Source organism: Talpa occidentalis, unplaced genomic scaffold, assembly GCF_014898055.3.
Source record: "Talpa occidentalis isolate TD23 unplaced genomic scaffold, MPIMG_talOcc4v2.1 talOcc4.12, whole genome shotgun sequence".
Classification (NCBI taxonomy): domain Eukaryota; kingdom Metazoa; phylum Chordata; class Mammalia; order Eulipotyphla; family Talpidae; genus Talpa; species Talpa occidentalis.
This window is the reverse complement of record NW_023601212.1, coordinates 83324394-83341166: the sequence shown is the minus strand read 5'-3', so window position 1 is coordinate 83341166 and position 16773 is coordinate 83324394. Positions and strand designations below refer to the sequence as shown.

The 16773-nt window shown below is 55.2% G+C and overlaps 1 non-coding gene across 1 annotated transcript; it reads right to left on the bottom strand.

Moving 5' to 3' along the window:
• Positions 1-10406: 10406 nt before the first annotated feature.
• LOC119242486 (U1 spliceosomal RNA) lies at positions 10407-10571 on the bottom strand. The gene has a single exon (XR_005124494.2). It is a non-coding gene; the product is annotated as a U1 spliceosomal RNA (small nuclear RNA).
• Between the last annotated feature and the right edge of the window lie 6202 nt (positions 10572-16773).

Here is a 16773-nt window from a genome sequence, read left to right as displayed (position 1 = left end):
GCTAGGGATCGAACCGGCGCTGCAGAGGCTGCGGGCAGCTTCGCAGCCCAGCGCTCAACCGCTGCGCCACCAGGGGAGGCCCCATAGTGCAGTGTTTAACCCCTTGCGCCACAAGGAAGGCCCTTTTTTTTTTTTAAAGATTTATTTATTTTTGGGCCTCCCCTGGTGGCGCAGCGGTTGAGCGCTGGGCTGCAAAGCTGCCTGCGGCCTCTGCAGCACCCGTTCGATCCCCGGCCGCCGGCGAGGGTCCCACATGGCACGCAGACCTCTCCTGCGGCCCACTGCTCCCCTCAGCAGTGTACTTCTGTCACTCTGCCTGCTCTGCTCTCCATTCTGACTCTGGTGAATTCTCTCACCCTCCCGCGCTTCTGACTGTGCCCAGTGCTTGTGTGAATAAATAAATAAATCTTAAAAAAAAAAAAAAAAGATTTATTTATTTTTATACAAGACCTGGGGTACAGGCCAGAGGCACAGGAGGGTGAGAGGATTCATCAGAGACAGAGCGGGGAGCAGAACAGGCAGACAACCGAAATATACTACTGAGGGGAGCAGTGGGCAAGACAGGAGAGGTCTGCCACACCATGTGAGAATCTCCCTGGCTGGCCAGAAATCAAACCCATGCTGCGGACAGCTTCACAGCACTGAGCTCAACCCGCTGCACCACCGGGAGGCCCCAACCAGGTCCATTCTTACCTGGCAGGAAGGACACCATGTTCATGAAAGTGACAAATATCACCCTCTCTCGGCTCCCCAATGTATTTTGAGCTCCTGGCTCCTTCGCTGAGTACCTACAAATGGGAGCTCTGGCACTTTTCACCCAGGTGCTGTACAGGCCAGCAGGATGCTGTCTTCGCCCACACTTCCCAGGACCATTCCTGGACCTCTCTGAAAACACCCCTTTTAAACATGATACCTTCAACACAAGAAACAGAAAACTGACTTAACTGCCCAAACAAGACTGTTGATGATGGCAAAAAATAAATTTGAGGAGGGGAGTTTCCAGGCTTGGGGGATTCTGATAGTAGCTGGGAAAGGACCCTGGAACTTCCCCCAACCTCCTTCTGCCATCCATGTTGAGTCTGCTTTGCCCATGGGCTGAGCCATTTCAAGGCTCCAAACATCGTGTGGCTCCAACATTGTCCAAACTGGGCTCCTCACTACTGAGGCCCCCAGCGATCACGTGTTTGATTGTATAAGACAAAATACATAGGCCTACAAAGGATATTGATTTCACTGTCAACATATTGTTTAATTACAATATGCTACTATATGTGGGGCCTCCCTGGTGGTGCAAGGGGTTAAGACTCAGTCTATGAGGCTGTCCACAGCCACTGCAGCACAAGCTCAATCCCCAGCCAGGGAGGAGACCCACATGGCGCAGCAGACCTCTCCTGACTCGCCCGCTGCTCCCCTCAGCAGTGTATTTCAGTCAGTCTGCCTGTTCTGTTCCCCACTCTGTCTCTGGTGAATCCTCTCACCCCCACACCTCTGGCCTGTACCCCAGTTCTTCTATGCATAGATGGACGGAAATATAGATAGATAGATATTTTTAAATAACAATAATAATAATAATAATTTGGTTGATTAACTAGCCCAAGAAAAACCCAGAGGGGAAATTTTCTCTCTGACCCTACTATGTAAAAATTATAATGAGAGACTGTAGGTTCTCTTTTCTCTCCTCCACCCAGCTAAGGTGGCTCCCAGGGAGTTTCCTGGCCACAGGGCCATCCTGGGCTTCCTAGGCCGGGTCCCTGCTCTGCGGGGACGTCTCAACACTCACAGAACTGTACAGGAGCTTGCTGCACTTTGGGTGTGTTAAGCACTAATTTAAAAAGAAAAAAAAGGGAAAGAAACGAAAAGCATTATCTGCGTGGCTGGGTCATGCAGCCAGAGCAGGGGCTCAAGTGTCCTTCAGGAAGGTACAGGGTACAAAGGCTGAGAGGTTCCGGGCGATCTCTCCTGCAGGGAGGGTCCTTGGGAAGCTGCCCTCGTGTAGGCTGCAGCCTGTGGCAGTGATTTCATCACCAACCAGGCCTCTTATCTGCCGCCACAGATGGCAGCTCATTGTCTGGGAAAGGAAAGGAAGAGGAGAGAAGGTCTCTCTGGAAACCTCAGGCCCTGCCCACCCTCTCTCAGGCGCCCCTCCTTCCCCAGCCTTCCCCGGTGGAGGCGTGGGTCCTGTCTTTGTCCCAGTCTGGCCCTGGAACCCCCAGGCCCCTGTCCAGGCCTGGGGCAGTAAGTCTACCTGGACTTGAGTAGGGAAAACTTGTATTGTGTTAAAGAGAAAAGAGTGGCTTTTTTCCCTGAGCATGATCCCTTAAGCCACTCCTTTGCGAGTAAGCCAGAAAGAAAACGAAAAGTACCGGATGGTTTCACTCATAGCAGGAATTTAGAAAACCTAAATAAGGGACCAGGAAAAAGGCTAATTGCAATAAAGTAAAAATCAAAATCAACAAGCAACTATAGACCAGAGACACACTACAGTGGGGGGTGGGGGGAGGAGAAGAGGGATTAGGGTCTGAAAAAGGGGGTGGGAATTGTATGGGGAATATAACCAAAATGAAAATGCATACATTATGCAAAAATGAAAAATGATGTAAGAATTATATAAAATAAAATAATTCATTTAAAAAAAGAGAAAGGAGTGGTGTAAAGTGCGCACTTGGCATGACTTAAAAAAAAAAGCAAGAAACAGAATTTCCGGCCTTCCCTGGTGGCGCAGCAGTTGAGCGCTGGGCTGCAAAGCTGCCCGCAGCCTCTGCAGTGCAGGTTCGATCCCACATGGTGCGCAGACCTCTCCTGCCACCCACTGCTCCCCTCAGCAGTGTATTTCATCTGTCTGCCTGTTCTGTTCCCCGCTCTGGCTCTGGTGAATTCTCTCACCCTCCCGCGCTTCTGACTGTACCCAGTGCTTGTATAAATAAATCTTTAAAAAAAAAAAAAAAAGAAAGAAACAGACTTTCTCTTCCCTCTGCTCCTTCTTTCCTTTCCCTTCTGAAACAAAGCCATCAGTAAGGGCAGAGCAAGGGCCCATCGCATATGATGGGGAGAGCCAAGGTGTCAGGGCGCAGAGCCCCGGGGGTGGGGGGGAAGAGGGCTCCCATGGGGGGAAAGACTTGAGGAGATCTCAGCTGGAGCTGCAGCACCTCTTGGTGAAGAAGTAGGGAATGTCCAAGCTTAGGGTAGGAGAGAAGGCACCCTCACCAAGGCAGCAAGGTGAGGAGGGCATCTTCGGCAAAGGCATGACGGTGGCCGTGGAGATTGGTACACCTGGGTGGGGGCTGAGAAAACATGCAGGTCTGCTGGGATACACCAGCCAGATTCCCACTGGCAGGGATGAGAGTATAAATATGGAAAGGGGAGCCTCCCTGGTGGCACTAAGCTATCTGCAGCCACTGCATCCTGAGTTCAATCCCCGGCCAGGGAGCAACCCACATGGCACAGCAGACCTCTCCTGTCTCTCCCGCTGCTCCCCTCAGCAGTGTATTTCAGTAGCTCTGCCTGTTCTGTTCTCCACTCTCTCTGGTGGATCCTCTCACCCCCCGCACCTCTGGCCAACACCCCAGTTCTTGTATGCATAATAAATAAGATAAATATTTAATAAAATAAAAATGAAAAAAGAGGTGTTGGTAGGGATGTGGAAAAACTGCAACCTCCAGATGTTGATGGCAAGAGGATAAATTGGTGCTGATGCTGTGGAAAAGTTGGGTGGTCCCTCAGGTTATACAGAGAATTCCCACGTGACCCCGTGAATCCTCTCCCAGGCATGGAGAGAACTGGAAACAGGTGTTCAAACAAAAACTTGTATGTGAATGTCCATAGCAGCATGGATATTCACAATAGCCAAAAGGTGTACACAATCCAAATGTCCATCAGAGGATAAATGGATAAACAAAATATGGTGTCCGCATACATGGAGTACAACACAGTTGTGAAAAGGGACAGACTAATGCAAGGTACTGGGAAGGTCTGTTCCCATCCCCCCTTTCGTACTGCCCCTGCCTGCAAGCCCTGAACGTCACCCCACTGCCACCCTGTGCTGGCAGATGGTACCTCTGCCCTACTCACCTAGCTTGAGGCCATTCCACAACCCAAGACCCACAGGCCCTATTAGTCCTGCGGCACTCCTGAACCTGGTGAAAATGCTCCTCCCAGATCCCCACTGGGCAGGTCAACTCTGCCCCATACGTTTCCATGGACCTTGGTCTTCACAGCTCCTTCAAAGGAGCACCTAATCAAAAAAAGCACCCCCCTCTCTAGTGCCTGCAGAGTTCCCCCTCCCCCACACCCCTCCCAGCTTCCCAGCGAACCTGTCCAGTCCCTTCTGTGTGCCTGGCACTGGGCAGGGGCTCATCTAATCATCACAGCTGTTATCATACCATTTCACAGATAAGCAAAGTAAAGTTCAAGGAGGCAAAACTTGCCTGGGAGTTAGGAGGAGCAACAAAGCCTGTACACTTGCTTTTCAAACACCAGTTTCATTTTCTTTTTAAGATTTATTTATGCATACAAGAACTGGGGTACAGGCCAGAGGTGCTGGGGGTGGGGGGTGGTGAGAGGATTCACCAGAGACAGAGACGGGAACAGAACAGGCAGATTGAGTGAAATGCACTGCTGAGGGGAGCAGCGGGCGAGCCAGGAGAGGTCTGCTGCTCCTTGTGAGTTAGCTTCCTGGCCCCCTGGCCGGCCTGGGGGATAGAACTGGTGCTGCAGAGGCCGCAGAGAGCTTCGCAGCGGTGTGCTTAGCCCCTTGCACCACCAGGGAGGCCCTGTCCCATTTTTAAAATGCCCTCCTCCAGTCTGCAGTCCGGGTGCCTCACGGGGGACCCTTCTCTCCCTGCGGCTTAGTTGCTAGATCTCGGGGCGGGGGTGGGGGGGGATGGGGGGAGCAGATGATTGCACCAGGCACTGGCTTCTCGCCTTCTTCCCACTCCTCATTATTTCTCCCGACTGCTGTGTTACTTGGGGCAGGTCGCTACCCTCTCTGAGCCTCAGTTTCCCGTCTGTAAGTTTCCTAATGGAGACACTCATCACAGGAGCGCACCCCCCGCCAGCGCCCGGGCGGGCGGGGAAGTCCGGGGAGCGGACCTGGGCGGGGCTGGGGAGGAAAACTCCGGGTTTCTCGCAGCTCGACCAAAACCTCGGCAGCGGGGGCGCCCCAAAGGCTGAGTCAGTGCAGCAGGCGTTCACCACCACGACCGCAGTTACTAGCGCAACCCCCGCGGGGGCGCCTGGGGCTCTGCCCGGAAGCCTCGGTAGGGCGGGGGCGGGGCGCGCACCTGAGGCCCCCGCACCGCAGCCGCCAGGCGCCCGGAGCGCGCGGGCAGGTGGGCAGGCGGGCAGGCGCCCAGTCTCTTTGTGCCCGGGGGGGGGGGGGGGGGGCGTGGCATCTCAAGATGGGCCAATCCGGGAAGGCCCGGCTGGGGCGCCAGGGGCGGGGTCGTGGGCGAGGCTGCAAGGAGCCCCGCGCTGCTCCCGCACGCTGTTGTGCTGGAGAGCCCTTGGGGTCCCGCCGCGCCCTAGGGCTCCCCGGATAAGAGGGGCTCGGGGGATGAGAGCACTAGAGTTCAGCTGTGGGGTCCGTGCGAGCAAGGGCCACGTCCGCAGGGGGAACTCCCAGCTGGGAGCCCGGCTTCCAGCTGGGGACTCCCCCAGCTCCTCGAGGCCCAGGGGAGCTCGCGCCCTAGACCCCGGAGGTGCGCGAGCCCCCTGGGGCCCTCCGCTCTTTATGACCACTACTCCGGGTTAATTCCCTCCCCGACCTGCCCGGGGCAGCCTGCCCACCCCGCCGGTTTCCAGCTGGCCTGCAGTGATGAGCCAGCAGGAGGTTTGGAGTTTTCTGGCTGGGACCCCAAAGCTTCCTGCAGGGCGCGGTTTCCGAAATCCCGCCTGGAGGCCCCTTTCGCAAGGTTCCTCCTGTTGCACCCTCACCCAGTGCTCCTTCCAATTTAGCTCCGCTGCCAAATTGCCCCCCACCCCAGGTTGACTGGCCCAAGGCCACATCCTCAGCAGCTGGAGCGATTTCCTGCTTAATCTCGCCTTTCCTCAACTCCTGCACTCGGCAGGGAACTCCTTCCATCCTCCACACCCCCTTTTAAAGACAGGGGGGTGGCTAAGCAAGGGGTTAAGACGCAACCTATGAAGCTGTTGGCAGCCACTGCAGCATGAGTTTGATCCCCGGCCAGGGAGCAACCCACATGGCGAGGCAGACCTCTCCTGTCTCCCCTGCTGCTCCCCTCTGCAGTGTATTTCAGTCTGCCTGTTCTGTTCCCCACTCTGTCTCTGGTGAATACACACACACACAAACACACACACACTCCACGCCTCTGGCCTGTACCCCAGCTCTTGTATGCATAAATAAATAAATCTTAAAAAAAAAAAAAAAAGAGTAGCCACTTTCTGTTGTTCTAAGCAACTATGTTGTGTTCTACTTTTCTTGAATGAGATCAGTTTCTCCAAAGGGTCACCTAGGCTTTCCGCAGCGTGCCTAGAGTAGGCCTCTCTAGTCACCTGGGTATGGAGGAGGCCCTTTGAGCCTGGGGAGGTCTATTACTATCACTTAAAGAATGAAGATTATTTCAAGTTAAGAGCACTGGAGGCTTTAAGAACTTTTTGTCCTTTGCCCTTTTTCCTAATCGAGAAACAATCACTATTCTATTGAGAAGAATGTAGTTCGGAGGGTCTCATCCAGGTGTAGGTTTATCAGTGAACATGATCTCTCTATCTGAGAATTTCATCTTCACTCTCAAGAGTGAAGATGAGGTCACCCCATTCTAATTTGTCATGCAAAGTCTCCCCCACACACACACACACCCCACCTTGTTAGAGACCTTAACAACTTGGTCTCTAAACTCAGGATAAATATACCTGAAACTCTAAATGCTAATCCACCTGGTGCTGTTTTGATTATAGTCAAGCTAGAGAAGAACCGACAGGGGTTGGAGGGTGTGTGAGAGGATTCACCAGAGACAGAGAGGAGCACAACAGGCAGTAAATCTACTGAAATACACTGCTGAGGGGAGCAGCGGGCGAGACAGCAGAGGTCTACAGTGCCATGTGGGTCAGCTCCCTGACGGGGGATTGAACTTGTGCTGCAGTGACTGGATAGCTTCTTAGTGCTGAGGCTTAACCCCTTGTGTCCACCAGGGAGGCCCTATTCTGTTGGGTTTTTTTTTTTTTTTAAGATTTATTTATTTATGCATACAAGAGCCGGGGTACAGGTTAGGGATACGGTGGGTGAGAGGATTCACCAGAGACAGAGTAGGGTACAGAACAGGCAGACTAACTGAAATACACTGCTGAGGGGAGCAGCAGGCGAGTCAGGAGAGGTCTGCTGCGCCATGTGGGTTGCTCCCTGAACGGCCAGGGATCGAACTCTTGCTGCAAAGTCTGCTAATTGCTTCATAGTTGGTGCTTAACCCCTTGCACCACCAGGGAGGCCCCCTATTCTGTTTTTTTTTTTTTTTTTTTTTTTTATTTTAATTTTATTTTTAAAGATTTATTTAATTTATTTATTTATACAAGCACTGGGTACAGTCAGAAGCTTGGGAGGGCGAGAGAATTCACCAGAGCCAGAGCGGGAAGCAGAGCAGGCAGAAGGACCGAAGTACAGTGCTGAGGGGAGCAGCGGGCGGCAGGAGAGGTCTGCGCGCCATGTGGGACCCTCCTCCGGTGGCCGGGGAGCAGCCGGGGATTGAACCGGCGCCGCAGAGGCCGCGGGCAGCTTCGCAACCCAGCGCTCAACCGCTGTGCCACGGGGGAGGCCCCCTATTCTGTTTTTTCATGAACTTCAAATGCTCTTTCATCAATTTTACTATCCCCAAGGCATGACAAACCTCACCTTGACCCCTCCGGAGATATTTGCCAATGCCACGGTGCCATGGCAGTGAAACGGGACGCCATGGTGACAGACCACCTCCCTCGATGTCTGTGAGGCCACTCAGACAAACGAGGGTCAACACTAGGGCATAACACTATCTGGTACCTGCTCCACCCTCTGTGCCATGACCTGCAGCTCTGCAACCTTTGGGGCAGCCCCGCCTTCCAACCTAGAATTCCCTCTCCCTTCCTCCTCTGCAAGTTCTACCTGCCTTTCAAGGGCAACTTAAAGGCTCCTTTTCTGAGAAGTACCCTAGCCCAGTTCTCTTCCCTTTAGCCCAGCCAGGGCAGAGGCCTCAGGTCCATGTGTTAGAATCCCAACTTGGAAGGATGAAGCCAGTTCACGTGTAACGTGACCACAAAAATATGTAATGATTGGTGGTTAGTAACTAAATTTGTGTTGACTCCTATTTTGCATTTTTTTAAAGATTTATTTATTTATGCATACAACAGCTGGGGTATAGGCCAGAGACTGGGGGGGGGGGGCATGTTGAGAGGATTCACCAGAGACAGAGTGGGGAACAGAACAGGCAGACTGACTGAAATACCCTGCTGAGGGGAGCAGTGGGTGAGACAGGAGAGGTCTGCCTCGCCACGTGGGTTGCTCCCTGACCGGCCAGGGATCCAACTCGTGCTGCAGAGGCTGCGGTTTGATTCATAGTGTGGTGCTTAACCCCTTGCGCCACCAGGGAGGCCGCTATTTTGCATTTTTGAACCCAGTATTTGTTTGCCTATCTGTCCAGATGGGTCTTGGTGGGGGGGTGCTTCGCCATTGCCTCACCGCTTCCAGCCGCACCCAGTCTGGCGCGGCAGGCGCGTCTCCAGCGCCACCTGGCGGCGGCCGGGAGCTCCGCCCGCAGCACAGCCCAAGGCAGGAGAGGGCGCGCGAGTCCCGCGAGCCCTGGGCGGGGTCCTCCCGCTCCAACCGCTAGGAAGGACCGGGCTGTATCTTTTGTCTTGCTAGTCGAGGGCGGATACCCTAAAGAGGGCAGACTGGAGCGAGGCTATGCGGGTGCCGTTTAAACTGCATTCTCAGTTCAGCCACCCCGAGGTGCAGGAGCCAGAGGGTGATCGTGCCCCGAATTAGGTGGACAGCAAGCTTCATTCTCGGGGTCCTGAGTCCACGTGACACGGGGGGCACAGAGGCTCATGCTTACGACACCCGCGTCGCAGTTCCGGCCCATTCGGTGCTCAGATCCCATTCAAGCTTGCGGCAGCCCGGAGGGGCCATCACCGTCCTTGACCGCCCTCCCTCACCCGACCCTCCGCCCCACCCCGTCCACACGCACAGAAGCCCAGTCCGTCACCTGGGAGTTGATGATCGCCCTTAAAGGCCTCACTTTTATTTAAAAGGGAGTTGGTCCTACTTGCCCCCCTGGGTCACTCCGTCCAGCCGGGGCCCGAGATTTAAAACAAAGCCGGCCCCACCCCACCCCAGACCTGACCGGGGAGAAACCCCGCCCCGCCCCCCAGGACTGACTTCCAGCTCCCTCCCTCCTTCCTAGATCTTCAGGCTGCATTTACACACACGCGTGCGCACACTTCTCGCAGGAGCCCACAGAGGCCCCGAGGGGTGCGGTGGAGGGCCCCAGGGTAGGTGCACCCCGCGGTCCGCCAGTTTGAGGGTGGAGCCTCCGCACAAGCAGCACCCCCTCCCGAGCCCGGGCGGGGCGTCCGGCGCTGCCCGGCTCCCAGGAATCCGCTGAGTCACTTCCGAGGCCGCAGCTGCGACCGCAGCAGCGAGAACAGTAAACGTCATTCAATTCACTACGGGGCGGCCCGGCGCTCACCTGGGAGACCAGCCGCCGCGGGGTCTGAACAACTCTACGTGGCCAACGAGGCCAGCATCATTCACGTCCTGCCGTTCTTGCCCCCACCCTCGTGGCCAAGCAGGCTCCACCTCAGGGTCTTTGCAGGAGCTGTACACCCACAGCCTGGCACACTCTGCCCCTGGCACCTGCCCTGGCAGCTGCACACTCTCCCCGTGATGACTGCCAAGGCCTCTGCTCCAGCAGGGACGTGTCAGGGGAGAGCGAGGGGGCACTTAGAAGGGGCGACGGCGACCTGGGCGCTCCACGTGCTGCGGGATGCAAGCGCTCGTGGGGTGCGCCCCTCTGCGGCCGTGTGCGGGCTGCCCGTGGACAGCGTGGAGACAGGCGCGCGACGGGTGCACCCCGCGAATTTCCCGCCTGCCCAGATACCGGCCTACCCAGCTCCAAGCCCACCGTTTGCTGCAGGGCTGGGAGAGGTTCCTGCTGGGCATGTAGACTACAATTCCCAGAATCGCTGGGATTCCGCCGCCGCCGGAATTCCTGCTCCTCTCCGCCAATGGGAGTCACCAGGGCGCTTAACCTTTTGGCTGCCGCTGTCCCAGGGGGAGGCCTTTGCATCTGGTATTTAGGAACCCCTTCTCAGAATTATGCTTTAAAAACACATTTTAAGTCTTTACGTTCTGTTTTTATTGCATCCTGTATTTTTAAAATTGTAGTAAAGTACTTGTAACATAAACCTTGCCCTCCCCCCTCCCCCCCAGGTGAGCGCACAAACACCGACCCCACTGCTATGAATTACGCCTTCGATTTTTCCGCATTCGGGAAAGTCGCAGGGGTCGGCACATCCCCAGTGCAATGGGTGGGCCTCACCCTGGGAAAACCACCTTGGTGCTCATGGGGTCTTGCCTGCCAGGTCTGATCTTAACCCATTTTGAACAGTACAGTGTAGTAGTGTTAAGTAAATTGTTGTGAAACAGCACTCCAGAACTTATTGATTTGCAAATCGAAACTCTACACCCATTAGATTTCCCTTTTCACCAGCTTCCTGGCTCTTGTAACTGTTTCCATGAGTTGATCACTTTAGGTATCTGGTGTAAGTGGGAGCATACGCCATTGTCTTTTTGCGACCAGCTGATTTCACTTAGATGATGTCCTCAGGGTTCGTCCATGTTGTAACAGGTGTCAGAATTTCTTTCCTTTTGAAGATTGGCTATATCCCATTGTCTGAAGGGACAATATTTTGTTTATCTATTCATCTGTCAACAGACATTTGGTCAGAGTTAATGCCTTTAAACACATAAAATAAAACACATGGAGTTATAAGGACTAATGATAAAGATGACAGTTGTCAACAATTTGAAAGAACAAATGTATAATAAGGTAATCAATATATTTCTTTTTTTTTTTAATAAATAACATAGCTCCAGCCTAGAAGCCAGCAGGTTTCTGTTCAGCAGACTTGAGTTTTCTGATTGCATAGTTCGAGTAAGACTTTAGTACATGACCCATAGACTTCATTCCAAAGAACATCACAATCAACTAACCTCCATTCCTGCAATTCCTGCAGGTCAGAACTTTCTGGAAAGAGTTGTGTAATTCACCCACCTGATCTCCTGCTGCTCAGCCCTTGTCACTGGGAGCGCATCGGCCCTCCCCAGATTGGAAGCCCATCTCAGCTTCACCCACTCTCTGTCCATGGAAGACAGTTACACGCCACCCAGGAACAATGGAGCTGCCTCACTGAAATATTTTCATAGGTATGCAGTCACCCGTGATAAATCACTTCCTTGGGATTCTTCCTCCCAGTGGTGCAGGGGAAGCCTGGCACCTCTACTTCACTGGATGGCGGCCACTATGGGCTACAACTTCACAGGCCAAGTCAACAGACCCACTGTTGGTGCCTCTTCCCTCTGCATCAGCTAACATTTTACATTCTGACTCTACAGGCTGTGGCCTCATATCTCATCAATCTGGCCCAATGCACTGTCCCAGCCCACCCTGACAGCCCATCTCCGCTTAGAGCCCCTGGCTTTGTTTTGTTGGTGGAAATTAGCAACATTTGTCTTTCTTTTAGAGTATAAATTATTTCCTACAGGTTCAACTTTGACCTCTGAACCCCCAGGGTTTGCTGAAATCTGATCCTAGTTCAGGAGTGGGGTGGAGTCTGCAAGGAGTTCCCTTCAGGTGAGGGTGTACAGGATCTTCTGCCAGGGAGTCCGAGATTTCTTAGATACAGGAGGGCCCGCTTCTGCCAGCTGGGGATGCTGCAAACACCCAGATTCTTAGTCTTATCTGCATCTACCAGGTGTCCAGATGCAGGGTGTCCAGCTCCGTTGTGTGATTATGTGCATGCCAGGTGTATGTGCCTGTGTGCCCGCTATGTTTGCTGCCTCATCTGGAAAAGGGGGGAGCAATGCCCTTTTCCAGCAGGGTCCCTGAAGAGGCTGCAACTGGACCATTAAGTGGGTGGGTGGCAGCTGGGCCCTGAGGCAGATGAGGATGCTCTATTTGCCCATTGCTTCCTGTCCAGCAAGGCCTGGGATGAAGGAGAGCTTAGAAAGGGGTGCTATGGATGGGGGTGCCTTGGTGGGCTGGGTGGCACTAGGGAAATGCAGCCCATCCTTAATGCACCTGGTGGGCTGTCTCAGAATGTCCCCACTAGAGGGCATCCCAGCAGAGGCTCTTCCCCCAGATCCTGTCTTCAGTCCTGTCTCACTGCACCCTTACCTCTCAGGGCCTGGCTCTCTTTTTTATTCCCATGGCTCCCCCTTCACTGGAGCCACTCTACACCCCCTTCCAAGGGCTCTGCTGTCCCCCAGCCATGCATCCTGTCAATTTTTAAAAAAATTTATTTATGAATATAAGAACTGGGGTACAGGGCCTCCCTGGTGGCGCAAGGGGTTAAGACGCAACCTATGAAGCTGTCTGCAGCCTCTGCAGCACCAGTTTGATCCCCAGCTGGCCAGGGAGCTACCCACATGGTGCAATAGACTTCTCCTGACCCGCCCACTGCTCCCCTCAGCAGTGTACTTCAGTCAATCTGCCTGTTCTGCTCCCCACTCTGTCTCTAGTGAATCCTCTCACCACCCCCACACACACCTCTGGCCTGTATCCCGCTCTTGTATGCATAAATAAATGAACCTTTAAAAAAAAGAACTGGGGTACAGGCTGGTGAGAGGAGTCACCAGAGACAGAGTGGGGAACAGCATAGGCAGATTGACTGAAATACACTGCTGAGGGGAGCAGCGGGCAAGACAAGAGAGGTCTGCTGCGCCATGTGGGTCACCTCCCTGGCTGGGGATTGAACTCATGTTGCAGTAACTGAAACTTAACCCCTTGTGCCACCAGGGAGGCCCATATCCGTCAATTTTTCTTGCTGGCGCCTACCCTCACCCTGCCCTCAGCTGGGTTGCCTTGACCTTTGTCACTTTACCTTGCTACATTTGGGGATCTTAATTCCCCATGGGAGGCTTTCTCCAGTGACCACCTACAGTGACCACCAACAGGCACTCAGAAAAGTGGGAGGTAGGGCCTCCCTGGTGGCACAAGGGGTTAGGTACCGCACTATGAAGCTGTCTGCAGCCTCTACAGCATGAATTCGCTCCCCGGCCAGCCAGGGAGCTACCCACATGGCGCAGCAGACCTCTCCTGACTCGCGGGCTGCTCCCCTCAGCAGTGTATTTCGGTCAGTCTGTCTGTTCTGTTCCCCACTCTGTCTCTGGTGAATTCTCTCACCCTCCACACCTCTGGCCTGTCCCCCACCTCTTGTATGCATAAATAAATAAATCTTTAAAAAAAAAAAAGAAAGAAAGAAAGAAAAGTGGATGGTAGAGCAGCCTGCTGGCCTTCTGCTTTCTCTTCCCCTTTCCTTCCCCTTCCCAGATGCCCTGTCTTAACCTCACACCCTCCTCCCTTCCTGCTGGTTCCTGTTGCCCACAGCCCTCTAATGCTCCCTGGGTTGTGCTCCTTGGTGCTCTGGAGCCGGGCTCCAGGCCTGACCAGCTGGCAGCCACTATCACAGTGTGTCCTCACCACCCAAAGAGGCTGCCTGAGCATCCGGCCACCTGGAACCAGAAGCCAGCTGACCTGCCGGCCTGTGTCCTGCTGGGTGAACTGGCCCTGAGCCTCACCCAGAGTGACCCAGGCCCAGTCAGGACAGGACAGGAAGACGGGCCTGGGGTTGGCTGGCCCCATTTGTTAGAAACACAAGCTTTCCCAGCCAGGTCAGGCCAGGCCATTGGCCTAATGGAGCTGTGGGCTGAAGGCCTTCCCACCACTGTCCCTCAGCCAGCAATGTCTCGTCCCAGGGAAACTGAGGAAGAGGAGCCCCCCACACAGACTCCTTTTTTGGCCACTTACTGTATGTATGCCTGGGGTGCTCAGCAGTTTGCAAGCACTGCTCATATAATTTTTCTGATAAGTGTGCCCTAAAGGGATTATTGATGGCCCCAACGTACAAAAGAAGAGACTGAGTGTCAAAGAGGTAACCACCAGGTCCCTCGCCCGCCCTTGTGCTTTTTTCCCTCCCTTTAGAAAAGTGCGTAGCTTTAAAACGCATAGAGAAGAGTACAGAGAGGAATATGGTGTACCCCCAGCCCAAGGAATTATTTTCCATAATTTATTCAGTTTTTTCTCGAAATATAGAATGTTAAAATCAGTAGATGCTTCCATGCTTCCACCTCCGTCCTGGAAGTCGAGGTGACACCTTCCTTCCAGTGCAGGTGTCCCCAAGCAATACATGCAAGTGTCCCCCATGAGAGCTTTTTTTTTTTTAAACACTTCTGTTTGGGGGATCATTTACTTTCAGTGGAGGTTACCATCCTAGAGGTACACCTTGAACTTGTGTACCACACTAGTTGTGGAAACAGTTCCATCCCAGAAAGGCTCGTGCGCCCACACCGCCACCTGTCCCCTCCATATTACCTGCCCCCACCATCCTGACTGCTGTCACGGTGAATTAAGTTTGCAGGTAAATGGAACCAGAACCAAACAGCACAGCTTGTTTTTCCTGGGTGTTCCTGAGATTCACCCCCTGATTGGGAGCTAACTAGGGCACTGCTAGGGTTCCATCCTCTGCGCGGTATTCCATCCTAAATTCTTTTTACCTAGCCAAGCTCCTACCTAGGTATTCGGGTGCTTTCAGCCCGGGTGTTCTTACATTTTACAGACTGGGCAAGGCTGCAGTGCACGTTTCTCCCAAGGGCACCTGGCTGAGATTTCCCTGAGCAGCCACCTGGGCCTCCCTCGCCGACCTCTGCAGCAGGTCACCTTCCCAAGCGCGGGCAGCCGGTGGCCCGGGGCTTAGGCCCTCGCCGCCCGCGCCGGCGCCGAGCGGTCCGGCAGCTCCGGGGTTAAAGAGCCGCGGGCCGACTCCGGGGGCGGGGGCCTCCGAGGCAAGTCCCCAGCCCGGGAACACCCCCACACCCTCCGTCCGCCTCTCCCAGCAGGCCCCAGCAGGCCCCCACCCCGGGGCCCAGCGGGGCGCCAGCACGGGGGGGGGGCGGGGGGCGGGGGTTCGGAGGAGGCATTTCGAAAGAACCTCGGACCTGCTCCCCGGGTCCCCCTCCGGGAAAACGGGAAGTTCAGGGAGGAAGTGGCGGCGCTGCGCGCGGCCGGCGGCCCGTGGGCCGGATGACTAAGTTTGGCTGTGAGACCTGCCACCTTTGCCTTTTATGGCGGCCTCGTGGGCAGCGGACGTGGCCAGCTGAGGGGCGGTCAGGCTGCGAGCAGGGGCTTGAGGGGGCGACTAGCTTAACCCCGCCCGGCTCCCCAGTATCCTCCCCCACCCCAAACTGGCCAGTTCCATCCAGCCCGCCCCCCCCTCAGTTTATGGAGGGGGAAACTGAGGCCCGGAGAAGGGTGGAGATCTGCCAAGGTCACATAGCTCGGCGGGGTGGAGCCAGATGACACCCAAAGGGCTGGCTTCCCAGCCCAAGGCCCAGACTGAAATGACTCACAGGCCTGAGGGGTGGGGAAGGAGGGGGTGGAGCTGCATTTATTGAGCACCCACTGTTTCTCTCTTGGCATCCATTATTTCTCCTGCTAAGGAAGGGGCTTGGGTCCCTGACTGACTCTAGACTCTTGAGGGGGTTCTCTGGGGAGCACCGGTGGGCCAGGGGTGCGGCGCAGGAAGCAGCTGGCTCCTTCCCCAGCCTCTACTCCTCTTGCCTTCCCTCTACCCTTGCTCCAGAACTGGGCTGGGTGTTGCACTTGACACTTGCTCCAACTCAGGAGGCAAAAATCATCTCCCCTTTAACAGATGGGGAGACTGAGGCTATGAATACTAAGTACGTCTGGGAGGGGCACGCCGACCCCCAGCGGTACCACTCTCCAGAGAGCCCCGCATGAAGGAGAGCTCCTGTGCATCTCTACGGAGCTGGTGGAGCTGGTTGCTGTTGGAGCGTTTGCAGATTTTGTGCCCAAACCGGTGACCCCCGCCCTGCCCGCTGCGGGCCTCAGTATGTTGGAATGCAAAATGGGGACAGAGTGCACAGCCACGAGACGTCGAGGGCCTTGGCAGGGGCTGCGGCATCTGTCCCGACCGGGGAATGCGGTCAGAATCGTAGCCTGGGGGCACAGAGAAGGGAGGGGCGGGGCGACTCAGGGATTTAGAAAACCCCTGCGCGGGGTTGCGCCCCCGGTGCGCCCAATCCCCTAGACCAACCGCGCCTCATTTTGGGGGAGGGGAACAAGAGGTGGGGGCGGCCCAGGCATCCTCGCAGGCCAGGCCCTTGGGCCCAACGCCCCCTCCCGGGGCGCTCCCAAACCTCGCCTTTTATGGAGAGGAAGTTGGGCCAAGTGGGCCGGGCTGGCCCGAGGGGCGGGGTAGGGGCCTGCCGGGGCTGCCGAGAGCTCTGGTGCTCGGGGCCAGCCGGAGCTGGACACGCACTAGGGGCCTGGCGTCTTATCTCCCGCCCCTCGCAGCCTTGGGACGCGGGAGGCAACCAGCCACGGCCCACATGAGCTTACCGGCCTGGGAGCGCCAGATAATAACCACTCCACCCCAGCCCCCAGCGGCCTAAACTAGGGCAGAGGCAGGGCCTGGACATCCCCTCCCCCAGCTTAAACCCTGGCCCTGGGCTCCTACCCCACCTCTCCCACTGGAAAGCCTGTCTGGGGGACG